Source organism: Bos grunniens, chromosome 8, assembly GCF_055505025.1.
Source record: "Bos grunniens cultivar Pamir isolate PY7600 chromosome 8, Bosgru_T2T1.0, whole genome shotgun sequence".
Taxonomy (NCBI): domain Eukaryota; kingdom Metazoa; phylum Chordata; class Mammalia; order Artiodactyla; family Bovidae; genus Bos; species Bos grunniens.
Genome location: NC_141172.1, coordinates 91,667,932 through 91,686,633, shown reverse-complemented (window position 1 = coordinate 91,686,633; position 18,702 = coordinate 91,667,932).

Genomic DNA, 18,702 nt, shown 5'->3' with positions numbered 1-18,702 from the left:
CAAGCTGGTTTTAGAAAAGGCAGAGGAACCAGAGATCAAATTGCCAACATCTGCTGGACCATGGAAAAAGCAAGAGAGTTCCAGAAAAGCATCTATTTCCGCTTTATTGACTATGCCAAAGCCTTTGACTGTGTGGATCACAATAAACTGTGGAGAATTCTGAAAGAGATGGGAATACCAGACCACCTGACCTGCCTCTTGAGAAATTTGTATGCAGGTCAGGAAGCAACAGTTAGAACTGGACACGGAACAACAGACTGGTTCCAAATAGGAAAAGGAGTTCGTCAGGGTGTATATTGTCACCCTGTTTATTTAACTTATATGCAGAGTACATCATGAGAAACACTGGACTGGAAGAAACACAAGCTGGAATCAAGATTGCCAGGAGAAATATCAATAACCCTATCTAGGTGGTGCAGATGACACCACCCTTATGGCAGAAAGTGAAGAGGAACTACAAAGCCTCTTCATGAAAGTGAAAGTGGAGAGTGAAACAGTTGGCTTAAAGCTCAACATTCAGAAAACAAAGATCATGGCATCCGGTCCCACCACTTCATGGTAAATAGATGGGGAAACAGTGGAAACAGTGTCAGACTTTATTTTTCTGGACTACAAAATCACTCCAGATGGTGACTGCAGCCATGAAATTAAAAGATGCTTACTCCTTGGAAAGAAAGTTATGACCAACCTAGATAACATATTCAAAAGGAGAGACATTACTTTGCCAACAAAGGTCTGTCTAGTCAAGGCTATGGTTTTTCCTATGATCATGTATGGATGTGAGAGTTGGACTGTGAATAAGGCTGAGCACGGAAGAATTGATGCTTTGGAACTGTGGTGTTGGAGAAGACTCTTGAGAGTCCCTTGGACTGCAAGGAGATCCAACCAGTCCATTCTGAAGGAGATCAGCCCTGGGATTTCTTTGGAAGGAATGATGCTAAAGCTGAAACTCCAATACTTTGGCCACCTCATGCGAAGAGTTGACTCATTGGAAAAGACTCTAATGCTGGGAGGGATTGGGGGCAAAAGGAGAAGGGGCTGACAGAGGATGAGATGGCTGTATGGCATCACTGACTCGATGGACGTGAGTCTGAGTGAACTCCGGGAGTTTGTGATGGACAGGGAGGCCTGGCGTGCTGTGATTCATGGGGTCGCAAAGAGTCTGACACGACTGAGTGACTGATTTGATCTGATAATTGACTTATAATACTATATTAAATTCAAGTGTACCACATAGTAATTCAATATTTTTATATATTATAGAATGATCACCACTGTAATTCTAGTAACCTTCTGTCACCATACAAATAATTATAACATTTACTATATTTCTTGGTTGTTGTTTAGTCGATCAGTAATGACCAACTCTTTGTGACCCCATGGACTGCAGCACACCAGACTTCCCTGTACTTCACCATCTCCCAGAGTTTGCTCAAACTCATGTCCATTGAGTTGCTGATGCCATCCAACTATCTCATCCTCTTGTCATCCCCTTCTCCTGCCTTCAATCATTCCCAGCATTAGGGTACTTTCTAGTGAGTCAGCTCTTCACATCAGGTGGCCAAAGTATTGGAGCCTCAGCTTCAATTTTCCAATGAATATTCAGGGTTGGTTTCGTTTAGGATTGACTGGTTTGATTGCCTTGCAGTCCAAGGGACTCTCAAGTCTTTTCTAGCACGACAGTTAAAAACTGTAGCTTTTACAGACCTTTTGTTGGCAAAATAATGTCTCTGCTTCTTAACATGCTGTCTAGGTTCGTCATTGCTTTTCTTCCAAGGAGCAAGGGTCTTTTAATTTCACAGCTTCAGCCACCATCTACAGTGATTTTGGAGCCCAAGAAAATAAAGTCTATCACTGTTTCCATTGCTTCCCTGTCTATTTGCCATGAAGTGATGGGACCATATGCCATGATCTTCATTTCTGAATGTTGATTTTTAAGGCAGCTCTTTCACTCCTAAAACACATATCCATTATTTATTTTATAACTGGAAATTTGTACCTGTTAATCCACTTCTCATATTTCACCCATTCACTTTTCTGCTGGCAACCACCAGATGGTTCTCTGCATCTACAAGTCTGTTTCTGTTCTGTTCTGTTTGTCGAATTATTTTTCTTTATTTTCATATGCAAGTGAAATCATCCGGTATTTGCTTTTCTCTGACGGACTTATTTAACTTTGAATAGTACCCTCTAGATCCCTCCATGTTGTCACAAATGACAAGATTTTTTTTATGACTAATATTCCATTGTATATTTTTATACCACATCTCCTTTATCATTCACTATCAATGGAAAGTATGTTGCTTCCATATTTTTGTTGTTATTAGTCACTAAGCCCTGTCTTACTCTTTGTGACCCCTTGGACTGCAGCACACCAGGATTCCCTGTCCTTCACTATCTCCTGGAGTTCGCTCAAACTCATGTACATTGAGTTGATGATGGCATCCAACTATCTCATCCTCTGTTGCCCTCTTCTGCTCTCACCATCAATGTTTCCCAGCATCAAGATTTTTTTCAAAGAGTCAGCTCTTCACATTTGGTGGCCAAAGAGCTGGGGCTTCAGCATCAGTCCTTCAAATGAATATTCAGAGTTGATTTCTTTTAGAATTCACTGGTTTCGTCTCCTTGTAGTCCAAGGAAATCTCAAGAGTCTTCTTCAGCACCATAGTTCAAAAGTATCTATTCAGTACTCAGCCTTCTTTATGGTTCAACCCTCACATCTGTACATGACTACTGGAAAAACTGTAGCTTTGACAGTATGGACTTGGGTTGGCAAAGTGATGTCTCTGCTTTTTAAAATATTGTCTAGGCTTGTCATTGCTTTTCTCCCAAAGACCAAGAGTATTTTAATTTCATGGCTGCAGTCACCATCTGCAGTGATTTTGGAGCCCAAGAAAATAAAGTCTGCCACTGTTTACAATTCTTCCCCATCTATTTGTCATGAAGTGATGGAATCAGGTGCTGGAGTGGCTGTGAGGAGAATCCCCACACCTAAGGGCAAAGGAGAAGTCCCAGCAAAATGGTAGGAGAGGCGAATTCACGTTTAGAATCAAACCCCATTCCCGCCAGAGATGCTCAGATGGCTAAAATAAACTTTGTGCACACCAGGACCCAGGGACCCCACAGAGACTGAGACATAACTGTGTTTAAGTGTCTCCCTTGGGTCAACAGTGGATAGTCACAGGGACAGGGGCTCTAGGTGCAGCAGACTTGAGTATGGCATAAGCCCTCTTGGAGGAGGTCGCCATTAACCCATAGACTCTTGGAGGGCAAATACAGAACCTTGTGTGCACCAGGACCCAGAAGAAAGGAGCAGCGATCCCCACAAAAGACTGACCCAGACTTACCCAGAAGTGTCCAGGAGTCTCCAGTGGAGATGTGGGTCGGTGGTGGCTTGCTGCAGGATTCAGGGCAGTGAGTTTAGCAATATGTGCATGGGATCTTTTGAAGGAGGTTTATCCTCATTATCTTCATTACCTCCACCATAGTTTGAACCCAGGTAAGTAGAAGGGAAGGAACACAGTTCCACCCATCAACAGAAAATTGGGTTATAGATTTACTGATCATGGTTCTGCCCATCAGAAGAAGGCCCAATTTCCCTCTCAGTCAATTTCTACCATCAGGAAGCTTCCATAAGCCTTTTATCCTTCTCCATCATAGGGCAGACAGACCGAAAACCACAGTCACAGAGAACTAAACAAACTGATCACATGGACCACAGCGTTGTCTAGCTCAACAAAACTATGAGCCACACTATGTAGAGCCACCAAGGACAGGTCATGGTGGAGAGTTCTGACAAAATGCAGTCCACTGGAGAAGAGAATGGCAAACCACTTCAGTAATCTTGCCTTGAGAACCCCATGAACAGTATGAAAAAACAAAAAGATAGGACACTGAAAGATGAACTCCCAAGGTCGGTAGGTGCCCAATATGCTACTAGAGATCAGTGGAGAAATAACTCCAGAAAGAATGAAGAGATGGAGCCAAAGAGAAAACAACAGCCACTTGTGTACATGACTGGTGATGGAAGTAAAGTCCGATGCTGTAAAGAGCAATATTGCTTAGCAACCTGGAATGCTAGGCCCATGAATCAAGGCAAATTGGAAATTGTCAAACAGGAGATGGCAAGAGTGAACATTGACAGTTTAGGAATCAGTGAACTAAAATGGACTGGAATGAGAGAATTTAACTCAAATGACCATTATATCTACTACTGTGGGCAAGAATCCCTTAGAATAAATGGAATAGCCATCATAGTCAACAAAAGAGTCTGAAATGCAGTACTTGGATGCCATCTCAAAAATTACAGAATGATCTCTGTTCATTTCTAAGCAAACCATTCAGTATCACAGTAATTCAAATCTATGCCCCGACCAGTAATGCCTAAGAAGCTGAAGTTGAATGGTTCTATGAAGACCTACAAGACCTTCTAGAAGTAACACCCAAAAAGATGTCCTATTAATTATAGGGGACTGGAATGCAAAAGTAGGAAGTCAAGAAATACCTGGAGTAACAGGCAAATTTGGCCTTGAAGTACAGAATGAAGCAGGGTAAAGGCTAATGGAGTTTTTCCCAGAGAACACACTGGTTATAGCAAACACCCTCTTCCAACAACACAAGAGAAGATTCTACACATGGACATCACCAAATGGTCGATATGAAAATCAGATTGATTATATTATGTTATATGGTTAAATAATATTCCATTATATAAATGTGCCACATCTTCCTTACCCATTCATCTGTCTATGAATATATAGGTTGCTTTCATGTCTTGGCTATTGTAAACAGTGTTGCAAAGAACACTGGAGTGAATGTAACTTTTCAAATTATAGTTTTCTATGTATATATATTCAGGAGTGGGGTTGCAGGATCATATGGGAGCTCTATTTTTAGTTTTTTAAGGAATTTCCATAATGTTCTCCATAGTGACTGCACCAATTTACATTCCAACCAACAGTGTAGGAGGGTTCCCTTTTCTCCACACTTTTTCAGGATTTGTTATCTGATGGCCATTCTGACCAGTTTTAGGTGATTTGTTGTTGTTTTTTGCTTAATCACTAAGTCGTGTCTGATTCTTTTGCAGCCCAAGGGACTGTAGCTCACCAGGCTCCTCTGTCCATGGGGTTTCCCAGGCAAGAATACTGAAGTGGTTGCCATTTTCTTCTCCAGGGGATATTCACAATCCAATGATTGGACTCATGTCTCTTGAATTGGCAAGTGGGTTCTTTAATGCTGAGCCAGCAGAGAAGCCCTGTTAAGCATCTTTTCATGTGCCTGTTTGAACATCTGTTTGTCTTCTTTGGTGAAATGTCTATTTTTCTCTTCTTCTCCCCATTTTTTTAAATTGTGTTATTTGTTTTGTTTTATTTTATTGGTATGGAGCTATATGAGCTGTTTGTATATTTTAGAAATTAGCCCCTATTGGCCACATCATTTGCAACTATTTTCTTCCATTCTGTAGGTTATATTTTCATTTGTTTATGGTTTTCCTTTGTAAGTTCAGTTAGGCTTAGCTTGATATAGTCCCATTTGTTTATTTTTGTTTTCCTCCCTCTGGTCTAAGGAGACAGATCCAAAAAAATATTGCTAAGAACAATGTCAAGGAGCATACATACTCCTTATGTTTTCCTCTAGTAGTTTTGTGTTTTCAAGGCTTACATTTAAATCTGTAAACCATTCTGAGTTTGTCTATGGTATAAGAAAATGGTCTGGATTCATTCATTTTCATGTAGCTGTCCACACCATTCACTGACAAAACTGCATCTTCTCTATTGCAAATTCTTACCTCCTTTGTCATAAGCTTATTAACCATGTAATTGTGCATTTATTTATGGGCTCTCTATTATGGCCCATTGATCTATGTGTATGTTTTTGTGCCAGTACCATACTGTTGTGATAACTATTGCTTTGTAGTAAAGTTTGAAATCAGAAAAGATGATATGTCCAGCTTTGTTCTTCTTTCTCAAGTTTCTCCGGCTATTTGGGTCTTTTGTAGTTGCATGTAAATTTTAGAATTATTTGTTCTAGTTCTGTGAAAAATGTTATGTGTATTTGATAGAGACTGCACTGAATCTGTAGACTCTTGGGTAATATGGTTATTTTAACAATATTAATTCTTTGAACCCATGAGTGCAGTGTATCTTTCTGTTTGCATCATCTCAGTTTCTTTCATCAGTATATTACAGTTTTTCCAAGTGCAAATCTTTTATCTTCTTTGTTAGATTTATTCCTAGGCATTTTATTCTTTGTCATATGATTGTAAATTAAACTGCTTCTTGATTGCTCTTTCTGATAATGCATGATAGTATAGAAATGCAACAGATTTTTAATATTAAGTTTTGGTCCTGTAACTTTACTAAATTTATTTATTAGTTCTAGTAGTTTTTTGGTGGAATCTTTAGGATTTTCTATATATAGCATCATGTCAAATAGTGATGGTCTGACCTCTGTCTTTTCAATATGGATGCCTTTTATTTCTTTTCTGATTACTATGGCTAGGACTTCTAATACTGTGTTCAATATAAGTGGCAAGAGCAGTCATCCTTGTCTTTTTCCTGATCTTAAAGGAAAAGCTTTCAGCTTTTCACCATTGAGTATGACGTATATGGGATTTATTGTACTGTTTATTGTATTATCATTTATACCTCATTGAAACAGAAAAAAACAGTACTTTAAACTTTCCAAAGAATTAATCATTTTATTCCTATGTAAACTTTTTAAAGAATGGACAAATGGGCAATTCTACTAGTCATTTTTCAAATATACATAAATATAAAGACGCAAACAATCCAAAATACAATGCTAGCACTTAGTCTGTTATTTATGAATAGTAAATATATTTTCATTAAGTAGAATTGACCAGAAATACCAGGATGTTTCAGTAAGGCAGTACTTTAATATAGAAAAAAGTAAATAGGTATAATGATAGATGCTTGAAAATATTCGAAAATTGAATTTCTCATGATATTCTTAGAATATTCTTAAGAAAAGTGAATTCTAATCCTAAACTAAATATCCAACAATCATTTAAAGCCAAAATATAAAGCCCAGATCAAGACAAAAATATCATTCATTCACATGAATCCATAAAATGTACTGTAATATTTTAAAATTTTACTATTTCATTCTTCCTATTTAGTCACTAAATCTGACTCTTTATGACTCCATGGACTGAAGCACACTAGGCTTCCCTGTCCTTCACTATCTCCCGGAATTTGGTCACATTCATGTTCATTGAGTTGGTGATGTCATCCAATCTTTTCATCCTCTGTCACCCCCTTTCTCTTCCTGCCCTCAATCTTTCCCAACATCAGGGTCTTTCCACTCTTAAAGAAAAATATGTGTAATGTCATTTTTAGGATTACTTTGAATGATTACTTTAAAAGGCAAATGGCCTCATTATTTACTTTAAGAGACAAGTTAATCACATTTTAATATAGTTTTATACAAATTACACTTACAAAATTAATATCTATGGTCTCTCACATCTATATGTGAGTGACTGGTTCCAAACTAGGTTTACTGCCATAAACAATGAGAACATGGGATTAAATACATGAAACATTTGTTTTAAGACATTAGATTACAGGTGGGACTGTGATTCTGAGAAAGCAGATGAACAAAATAGGCCTGTGATCTCTCAGACTTTGTACCTGAAGATAATTTCCAGGTATAGTATAGTGAGGACAAACAGAATCACTGGAAAGACAGCGCAATTTGAGAAGAGTTACTATGCAGAGAGGGGAAATCTGTGGACAGGAGATTCAGAAATCTGTAAGTGATCTCTGCTGATAAGTTCATCTGTCATTTATTTACAATGGGTACATTTATTGAAGATAAATTATAATTCAATAACATTTAGTTTTAAAATATAAAACTTTCCTATATATCAATCTTAATCTGTTAGATTCTCTAATAGAGAAATTATAATAACCAAAAAAGTCAAAATTCTGGAGATCAATACTAGATGAGCAACATAAAGTCTTTTTTCAAAATATACCAAAGAGTTTTGTAGAATATAAAAAAAAATTATCTGAACATATAAAAGATGATTTGAATAAATGAAAACATGTACCATTTTTTTTTCTGATAACAATATAAATAACCTTTAGAACTTACATCAAAATACAATATTTGTTTCAGTTTAAATAAGAACTGATTTCATATATGAAAGAAGTATCTTTATTTCCAGGTTGGCTTGCAAATTTACAATAACCAATACCTGCAACAGATACATTATCTTTCTAAAATATACCTCAAAGGACTCTTTATAAGGTTTGTATTTTGTAATAGGATTTGTGTGTTTTAACTCTGTAGGCATGCTAAGTCGCTTCAGTCATAGCTGACTCTTTGTGACCCTATAGACTGTAGCCTTCCAGGCTCCTCTGTCCATAGAGGATCTCCAGGCAAGAATACTAGGGTGGGTTGTTGTGCCCCTCTCTAGGGGATCTTCCTGGTCCAGGGATCAAGCCTGTGGTTCTTACAACTCCTGTGCTGGTACATGGGTTCTTTACCACTAGCCACCTGGGAAGCCCCATTAACTGGGCATGATACTGTAATTCAAAATAAAAGTTGATAAGGCTTAGAAATCACAAAATTTTTGACTGTTCATGGAATTTGAGTATATAACTTCATATTTTAATCATTTTTAGCTTATAAATTATATTATGCAGAAGCTACATAATATAATTTTTGCCTGAAGAATCCCATGGACAGAGGAGCCTGGGAGGCTATAGTCCATACGGATGAAAAGAATCAGACATGACTGGCACAATTTAGCACACACAGAGGTTTAATAAAAAGGCTAAAGACTAATGAAAGCTAAGAAACAAAATTATATACATTATGGCAAATTCTTTATAATCTATAAGTACTGCTACTCCTACCCCCTCTTCTTATTTGACATCAGTCCCTTGCCTTTAAACTCAGTTGGGTTTAATCTTTTGAGTGAGCTTTCACAAATACCCACATCTTGAATTTTGTCAATCCAATAATAGCAGTAAGTCTTTTAAAACAATTCTAGCATCATGACTCAGATGTGGTTTTAGTTTGAAATTTCAAGCATAGAATAGAGATAATTTATTGATCTCTGGTCCCATGCAGATGTTTCATAGCTAATAATAAGACTACATTAAAATAAATAACTTTAGTATTTCATTATTCAAGGTTAAGGGAAATAAAATATTAAATTTGGGGCAGACTATAGGTATCCTTCTTTATCACATATCAATGCTGTGTCAATAGGAGGTGTCAGCCCACAGGGAGACAGCTGAACTGCTTCCTAAGAGGAGTAACAAGGTGTTAAGATCTAGCAACAAGGCAGAGATCAGGTCTGTGGTGAGACATTGTGATACTTCAACTCCTCTGAAAGAGAAGTTAAAATATAGATAATTTTAAGATCCAAAGCTGGGGATAATCAAAAAAGAACAAATAGACTGGTTCTAGGTCAGTGTACCTAATCCAGAAGGAAATATTTCAAATGACATAATTTTGTTAAGACTTTTAGAAGACCCATAGCTTCCTTCTTTGAACAATTCTGCCCTGCAGCAATAAGCCATCCTCTGAACACATTTCACAAGCGGATAACCTAGTTAAATGCTTGTGTCTCTGTCCTATTGGAGTAAGTCTAAACATGAAATAGTAAAAAAGGAAAACAATTTGTAACTCAGAGATCAATCCCAATGTTTTGTCAGTGCTGGTTCCTTAAAGGGATGTTTGTCTTAAATAAAAGTCTGGAATGAGAAATCTGTAGTGTTCATAAGCTACAACAGAAAATATTATATTTAGTCACCAGAAATTAGGAAGCTTCCTTCCTATGCATAGATTTTGTTTTATAGAAGGATTCAGGAGGTACTCTGAATGGAGTATGGGAGATATCACCTGGGGGAAATAAAAAAAGGATGATATAGGAAGTGATACAACATTTATTTGTGTATCTGCCATATGGACTGGGTTTCAACCCTCTTTGTTGAGGTTCAAACATTATTAGAACTACTCAAAAGTTCTGCATTTGCAATCGGGGGCACAAATATACCTTCCACATTTCTCAGGATTCAACAAATGATCAAGTTGTTAAGTTAGGCACTTATACTTATCTCTCCATGGAACCTAGTTTGGCCACCAAAAGGAGGAAAGGAAGCTTTAAAAACATGGAGAACAAAAAACAAGAATTACTGATGATAAAGGAAGATGATGAGACTTCTCTGAATGGCCTTTTAGATATAAGATATAGAAGAGTAGGATCTAAAATGGGAGAGAAAAAATGAGCTCTGTTCAGCAGCTTAGAGCATTAAGGAAATGAAAGAACCATTCTAGCTGGAGCAGAGTCAGGACATGAATTCCATGAAACATAAGAGGTGGACAAAAGTCAGATTCTGCAGGCCTTGTGGAAGCTGTTGAGGGTAGGTGCAAGGGACAATTGTGAAGAATTACTCACAGAAGTTCGAGGCTTACAGATATAAGCAGGAAAAAAACACACACACACAAATTATTTTCCTCTGTATCTCCTGCATGCTGCTGCTGCTGCTGCTGCTGCTAAGTCGCTTCAGTCGTGTCCGACTCTGTGCGACCCCATAGACGGCAGCCCACCAGGCTCCCCCATCCCTGGGATTCTCCAGGCAAGAACACTGGAGTGGGTTGCCATTTCCTTCTCCAATGCATGAAAGTGAAAAGTGAAAGTGAAGTCGCTCAGTCAGGTCCGACTCTTAGCGACCCCATGGACTGCAGCCCACCAGGCTCCCCCGTCCCTGGGATTCTCCAGCCAAGAGTACTGGAGTGGGTTGCCATTTCCTTCTCCAATGCATGAAAGTGAAAAGTGAAAGTGAAGTCGCTCAGTGGTGTCCAACTCTGTGCGACCCCATGGACTGCAGCCTACCAGGCTCCTCCCATCCATGGGATTTTCCAGGCAAGGGTACTGGAGTAGGGTGCCATTGTCTTCTCCCTCCTGCATCATATACACATACAAAATAGAAATGCTTTTCCATCTTGACCAATTACATACTTTGCTCTTCTGGAAAGTATCAGAACTTGTTGAGAACTTCTTAATTAAACTCTATGGTATTTACCTTAGATATTGCCTGAATTATCAATGTAGGTATAATTTTACCATACTTTGAATATCAAATATAAATATCATCTACACTGTAACCTCGATCAAATCTTACTACTCCTGATAATCATTCAAATTTTAATGGCCCTTTTGTGTTTTGTGATTTAATAAACCATACTAAAATGTGTATCCCAATTACACACTTCACCTAACTCATCAGTGCACAAAGTATAGTGCTCATTCAACAGACAATTTACTACAGTCTCAAATTTACAGCCAAATATATACAATTTAAGGAAAGCAGTTCTTTGCAATGTGTAATGTTAACGATGCATGAGAATGCTTACACAGGGCTAAACTAATAAAATTTGTTTCATGTCAGGCCATTAAATGTGTTTCCTTGGTTGAACTGGCATACCAACCCCTAGAAGGGAACAAAACAGAATAAGGAAATAAAATATCTTGAAATAATTGTTATTCTTTGAAAATAATCTTCTTGTAGGATTAACTTGTAGGCTCTACAATATGATTTTTATTGACACATATTTTTCTCTTGTCTACCACTAAGAAAACACTGTTATTTATTACAATTTTATAGTACCATTTCAAGTTTATAGAATACCTGCAGAATACACACTTCATAAGCATTAACATATTTTTCTTAATCAGATAAATATGTGTAAATATACATCCTACAAATTTCAAACACATACAAACCTAAATCTACAATTTAAAATTAATAATTATTTTGCTTAGTTATTCTAATACTTCTTAGGATGACAGGACTTTCATACTTGAAGTAATTTAAGAAATGATCTAATCCAACACAAATGTTATCAATTGATAAACTATAATCCATAGAAATTAAATAATTTATCTATCAATTTGCCTATCCTGTGATAAAATGCTCATTTATTTTCTATTTTATTTTTTTTTATATACCCCATCCTTCCCCATCCACTTTTCTTTCCTCTCTGCTCCTTACACAATGAAGTATATATAGCAAAAAGAATTGTCATAAAAGACAAATGTGATACAAATATTTCTTGCCATAGTAAAGATATTTAAGACCTTTGATTTTAAAAAGGAATATGGAGGTAGTTCTATATCATCCAAATATATAGGTAACTTGAAATTTCAAAAACTTACCAAGAAACCATATTTTCATTTACCAAAAATTAAGGTACACTTACTGTGAGAGGCACTATATATTTTTCTTGGGAAGTAAAGGACAGCAAGATAGATATGTTCACTACAAAGTTTATATCAAGTGAAGGAGACAAAATAAATTAAAACATACTTAAAATGTCTGCATTATAATTAATACTGTTTGTTGGCAGGGGTAGTGGAAAGGCTAGTGGATACTGACTTAGAAAATCGGGAACAATTGGAGAGGAAGGCCTCCTTTCTACAGGCTGCTCAGAGGTGCTGTCTCCAAAAAAGTATTTTAATGTGAGGACAAATGAGTCATGTGAAATGGGGTCAAGAGTGATTTAAGCAGAGGGAAGAGCTTGAGTTACAGACAGGGGGAAGCCTTGGGCATGTTTGATGGCCTACTGATGTCCATTGCATTTGAAACATAGGAAGCAGAAAAAAAGCATCAATGGGGTAGGTTCAGAGACCTCACATCAGTACCAGTGTTTTCCTCAGAACATCGAACTTTCTTTCTTCAGGCTTACATTAGTGTAACCTCCCTAATTCCTCTACTATCCTCAGAGAGGACCAGAAGTAGGAGCCACCACAGTCTGATTACTCTTAAAATGATTAAGTTGTTTAAATTTTATACTATTTAAAAATTAAATTGTGTTAATTGTTTTCCTCTACGTTTTTACTCCTAAAATTCTAATATTTTCCATCAGATATAAGTGGAACCCTGGATTATATACATATATTTGCTTTCTAGATAAGGCCAGTTTCTACACATTCACAGATTAATTGAAACTATTTTGTGCATTCTGTATTGTGAATAATATTCTAGGTGTTGGGATTACAAAGAATTTATAAGGAAGACAGATTAGAGAATTTCTGCTAAAGAAAAAGATAGATAATTAAAACCTGCAACCGATACATAGGGGGCTTCCCTGATAGCTCAGTTGGTAAAGAATCCACCTGCAATGTAGGAGACCCTGATTTGATTCCTGGGTCAGGAAGATCTGATGGAGAAGGGAGGGGCTACCCACTCCAGTATTCCTGATCTTCCCTTGTGGCTCAGCTGGTAAAGAATCAGCCTGCAATGAGGGAGACCTGGATTTGATCCCTGGGTTGGGAAGATACCCTGGATAAGGGAAAGGCTACCCACTCCAGTGTTCTGGCATGGAGAATTCCATTGTATAGTCCATGGGGTCGCAAAGAGTTGAGCGAACTTCACTTTCACAGTGACACATAATAAATGCTGCAATGGTGGTATGCACAGGGTAATTTTGAATCACAAAAGTGTCCTTGATCCAGACCATCTGAGCTAAATCCTGACATATGAGTGCAATGGACTGACTTGAATATTTGTGTTCTCCCCAAATTCATATGTTAAGATCTTAATCCCTGGTGGTATAATATTTGAAAGTGGAGGCTTTCTGAGCTAACCAGTTGTGAGGGTGGAGCCCTCCTGAATGGGATTAGTGTCTTCATAAGAGACTCCCCAGAGAGCTCTCTCACCCTCTTTCTGCCATGAGAGTATACAGTAAAACGTTAGTCCATAATCCAGAAGAGGGATCTTGCTGGAGCCCAATCGTGCTTTCACCCTGATGTTATATCACCAGCCTCCAAAACTGTGAGAGAGAAAATATGTTGTTTACAAGTCACCTAGTCCATGGCACTTTGTTATTGTAGCCCAAACTGACTAAAAGAACAAGTAATGGGTTAAAATTAACTCTCAGGAATTAAAGCACTTGATAGATTTTATCTTAGGAAATCTTATTAATAAATCAGTGATGTCATATAAGGAGTAGAATTTCAGGAATTAGATTATCCAAGGACAATTTAATAACATACCACTATTATCTCAGCATCAATTACTGTCAAAAATAATACCATATTGTGTCTTTGCCCTATTACAGACTTTCAGTTAAAAAAAAAAATCCATCTACATTTGTATGCAAGCATCTCTATCAAACTTTATAATAAAACAATTTATTTTATTCCATTAGAGATACACAAAAGAGCTCCCTTTGTAGTCTAAAAATGTAATAAGCTAAACTAAACTTGCTGCTGTATTAATTTTCTAAATTTTACTTTGAAGGCAAAACCCAGAATGTGGCTTCTTGTCTCCAAAGTGCTCAAAGTCCAATTAACCTCTCTTCTCTCACCTCATAAACATATATGTCTCTGTGTTATTTTCAAAATAGCTTCAGAAATCACAGTGTATATCATCAACCTATTACAAGCTACCTACAGCACACAACATGTAAGAATATTGCAAGCCTATCTTCCGTGCTATTATTGTCATATCTATTGTTAGTCACTTAGCCGTGTCTGACTCTTTGCAATCCCATGGACTGTAGCCTGTCAGGTTCCTCTGTCCATGGCATTCAACAGGGAAGAATACTGGAGTGGGTTGCCATTCCCTTCTCCAGAGGATCTTCCCAACCCAGGGATCAAGCCCAGGTCTCCTGTATTGCAGGCAAAGTCTTTACCATCTGTGCCACCAGGGAAGTGTCATATTTATCACATGTACATAAATTATACACCACCCAGCGTTGCATTAATATTTCCTTATACATTATATTTACCAAACTACTTACTTGTTCTCATAATTTCAAGACTTTCCTGTAGATCAAGTGGTATCTCTCTTTATCCTGAAAGGAATTATTCCCATTCCTTCCTCCCTTCATTGTCTCTGATGAGAAATTAGCATCATCTACATTGCTATCTCCTTGTATGTAATGTGTTGCTATTAAGTACATCAGGTCAATTTTTTATTTCAGTTATTAGAATTTCAGTACTAGAATTATGACCTTGTTTTTTAATTGTATTTTTCTTCTGAAAATTCTATTTATATGTATGAATTATGCATATGATTTTAAATTCCTTGAATATATTTATAATAATGGCTACCTGGGTGATTTCTACTGACTTTTTTTTTTTCTAAAATATGTCATTTTTTATTTTCCCTTGTATGTATGAGAACTGAACATTAGGAGTGGTATCTGTAAGGAATCTGTATTCTGTTACTGTACCCCTGGAGAAGGGAATGGCTACCCACTCCAGTACTCTTGCCTAAAGAATTCCATGGACGGAGGAGCCTGTTGGGTACAGTCCGTGGGGTCACAAAGAGTTGGACACTACTGACTGACTAACACTCTTACTTTCATGTTAGCATACAGTGAATTTTTATTTTCTCAGGTAGTTAACTTGGCTGGACCCATACTCCAATCTCTGTCTTTTTAAAATTAGACTAAAATGTCTACACTTTTTATTCAGCTTCTAATTGCTACATTTTGCTAATCTTTGAGGTTCCCTCAAGCATTTATAGATTAGCAGGCAACCACATAAGTGTGAATTTTGAAAGCAGATTTGGGGGCTGGTCTCCTTGGTGACTTGTTCTGAGGCCCACTCACAGAACAAAACTTCCTGGTTTTCCCTTCTAGCTTTCTCCTCCTCTTTTGATTGTTAACTCAGTCCTCTGCCCTCAAACCAGTAAGCCTGTGGTTTTCTGCCCTCAAAGCTACACTCGATAAGGGAGATTCTTTCAAAAGTGATGAACAAGATATTTACCTGCAGCATTTCATCTGTAAATGGTAGATGCCCCTCCAGTTTCTGCCTGCATTCTGTTGTTTTCCAGTAGTTTCAAAGTTCAAATAGGTTTGCTTTTATAATTTTATTTCCTCTTGTGAGAATATTGATACTAACAAGCTATCCTGCCATTACCCCAGAGACTCTTTTTATAAATTGTATATTTTTCACATAATTAAATCTTGAACAATGTGAATTTATTAATGATGAGCCTCTGTTTATATAATCAGTTAATATTTATCTAATCTTATGTTTTGTTTGCCAATGCCTTTATGGGTGTTATTATCATCTTTTACTTAGTGTTTCAGATTAGTAGCAATTTGATGTAATTACCAATATAGTTGTTTGGTCTCTTTACTGTGATTATGAGTGAAACTAATATTTTAAGTAATCTTAGCAGTAAACTTTGTATGTGTACCTTTTGTGCATGTGTAAATTTTTACCTAGGCCAAGATTTCTATGTTCATTTCTCTTCATAGATTAGTATACAATAAAGAAACACATAGTTACCCCACTTCCTCCCTAGAGCTGGCATCCATCACATCAGAAATAAACTCACCCCTACCCTGCTGACTTCCAGTTTGGGTTAGCTATTTACATTTCCATCACATAAAAGGTTTCCTCAGGTGAGCATAACAGTGAATCCTCATTCCCAAACCCTGTTCAAAGAAAACACTGATCTGATATCTGTTTCTATAGTGTTGAGTTTTCTAGGAACCACATTTAAATAAAACCATACAATATGTAATCTTGTGTCTAGATTCTTTCACTTATTTTGACAGTCATCCATGCCATTCGATGGGTCAGTCAGTCAGTTCAGTCACTCAGTCCTGTCTGACTCTTTGCAACCCCATGGATGGCAGCACACTGGGTTCTCTGTCCATTATCTGGTTCCCTGTCCAAATCCCGGGCCTTACTCAAACTCATTTCCATTGAGTCGGTGATGCCATCTAATCATCTCATCCTCTATCATGCCCTTCTCCTCCTGTCTTCAATCTTTCCCACTGTCAGGGTCTTTTCCAATAAGTCAGTTCTTCACATCAGATGGCAAAGGTACTGGAGTTTCAGCTTCAGCATCAGTCCTTCCAATGAATATTCAGGACAGATTTCCATTAGGATTAATGGGCTAGATCTCCTTGCAGTCCAAGCGACTCAAGAGTCTTCTCCAACACCACAGTTAAAAAGTATCAGTTCTTCAGTGCTCAATTTTCTTCACAATCCAGCTCTCACATCCATACATGACTACTGAAAAACCATACTTTAGACTAAACAGACTTTTGTTGGCAAAGTAATGTCATTGCTTTTTAACATGCTGTCTAGATTGGTCATAGATTGTCTTCCAAGGAGCAAGCTTCTTTTAATTTCATGGCTGTAGTCACCATCTGCAGTGATTTTGGAGCCCAAAATAATAAAGTCTGTCACTGTTTCCATTGTGTCCCCATTTATTTGCCATGAAGTGATGGGACCAGATGCCATGATCTTAGTTTTCTGAATGTTGAGTTTTAAGCCAATTTTTTTCACTCTCCTCTTTCACTTTCATCAAAAGGCTCTTTAGTTCTTCTTCACTTTCTGCCATAATGGTGGTGTCATCTGCATATCTGAGGTTATTGATATTTCTCCCGGCAATCTTGATTCCAGCTTGTGCTTCATCCAGTCCAGGGTTTTGCATGATGTACTCTGCATAAAAGTTAAATAAGCAGGGTGACCATATACAGCCTTGATGGACTCCTTTTCCTATTTGGAACCAGTCTGTTGTTCCATATCCAGTTCTAACTGTTTCTTCTTGACCTGCATACAGATTTCTCAGGAGGCAAGTCAGGTGGTCTGGTATTCCCATCTCTTGAAGAATTTTCCACAGTTTGTTGTGATCCACACAGTCAAAGGCTTTGGCATATCAATAAAGCAGAAGTAGATATTTTTCTGGAATACTCTTGCTATTTTGGTGATCCAATAGATTTTGGCAATTTGATCTCTGGTTCTTCTGCCTTTTCTAAATCCAGCTTGAACTCATGGAAGTTCATGGTTCAGGTACTGTTGAAGCCTGGCTTGGAGAATTTTGAGCATTACCTTGCTCGCGTGTGAGATGAGTGTATTGTGCAGTCGTTTGAACCATCTTTGGCATTGCCTTTTTTGGGGGATTGGAGTGAAAACTTACTTTTTCCAGTCCTGTGTCCACTGCTGAGTTTTCCAAATTTGCTGGCATATTGTGTGCAGCACTTTTATAGCATCATCTTTTCAGATTTGAAATAGCTCAACTGGAATTCTTTCACCTCCACTAGCTTTATTTCAGCTTCCTAAAGACCACTTGACTTCGCATTCCAGGATGTCTGGCTCTAGGTGAGTGATCAAACCATCGTGTTTATCTGGGTCATGAAGATCTTTTTTGTATAGTTCTTCTATATATTGTTGCCACCTCTTCTTAATATCTTCTGCTTCTGTTAGGTCTTTACCATTTTTGTCCTTTATTGTGCCTTATCTTTGTATGAAGTATTATCTCTAATTTTCTTGAAGAGATCTCTAGCCTTTCCCATTCTACTGTTTTGCTCTATTTCTTTGCGTGGATCATTGAGGAAGACTTTCTTATCTCTCCTTGCTATTCTTTGCAATTCTGCAGTAATATGGGTATATTTTTCCTTTTCTCCCTTGCCTTTAGCTTCCCTTCTTTTCATAGCTATTTTTAAGGCCTCCACAGACATCCATTTTGCCTTTTTTCATTTCTTTTTCTTGGGAATGGTCTTGCTCACTGCCTCCTGTACGATGTCATGAACCTCTGTCTATAGTTTTTCAGGCACTCTGTCTATGAGATCTAATCCCTTGAATCTATTTCTCACTTCCACTGAATAATCCTAAGGGATTTGATTTAGGTTATACCTGAATGGTCTAGTGGTTTTCCCTACAATCTTCAATTTAAGCCTGAATTTGAC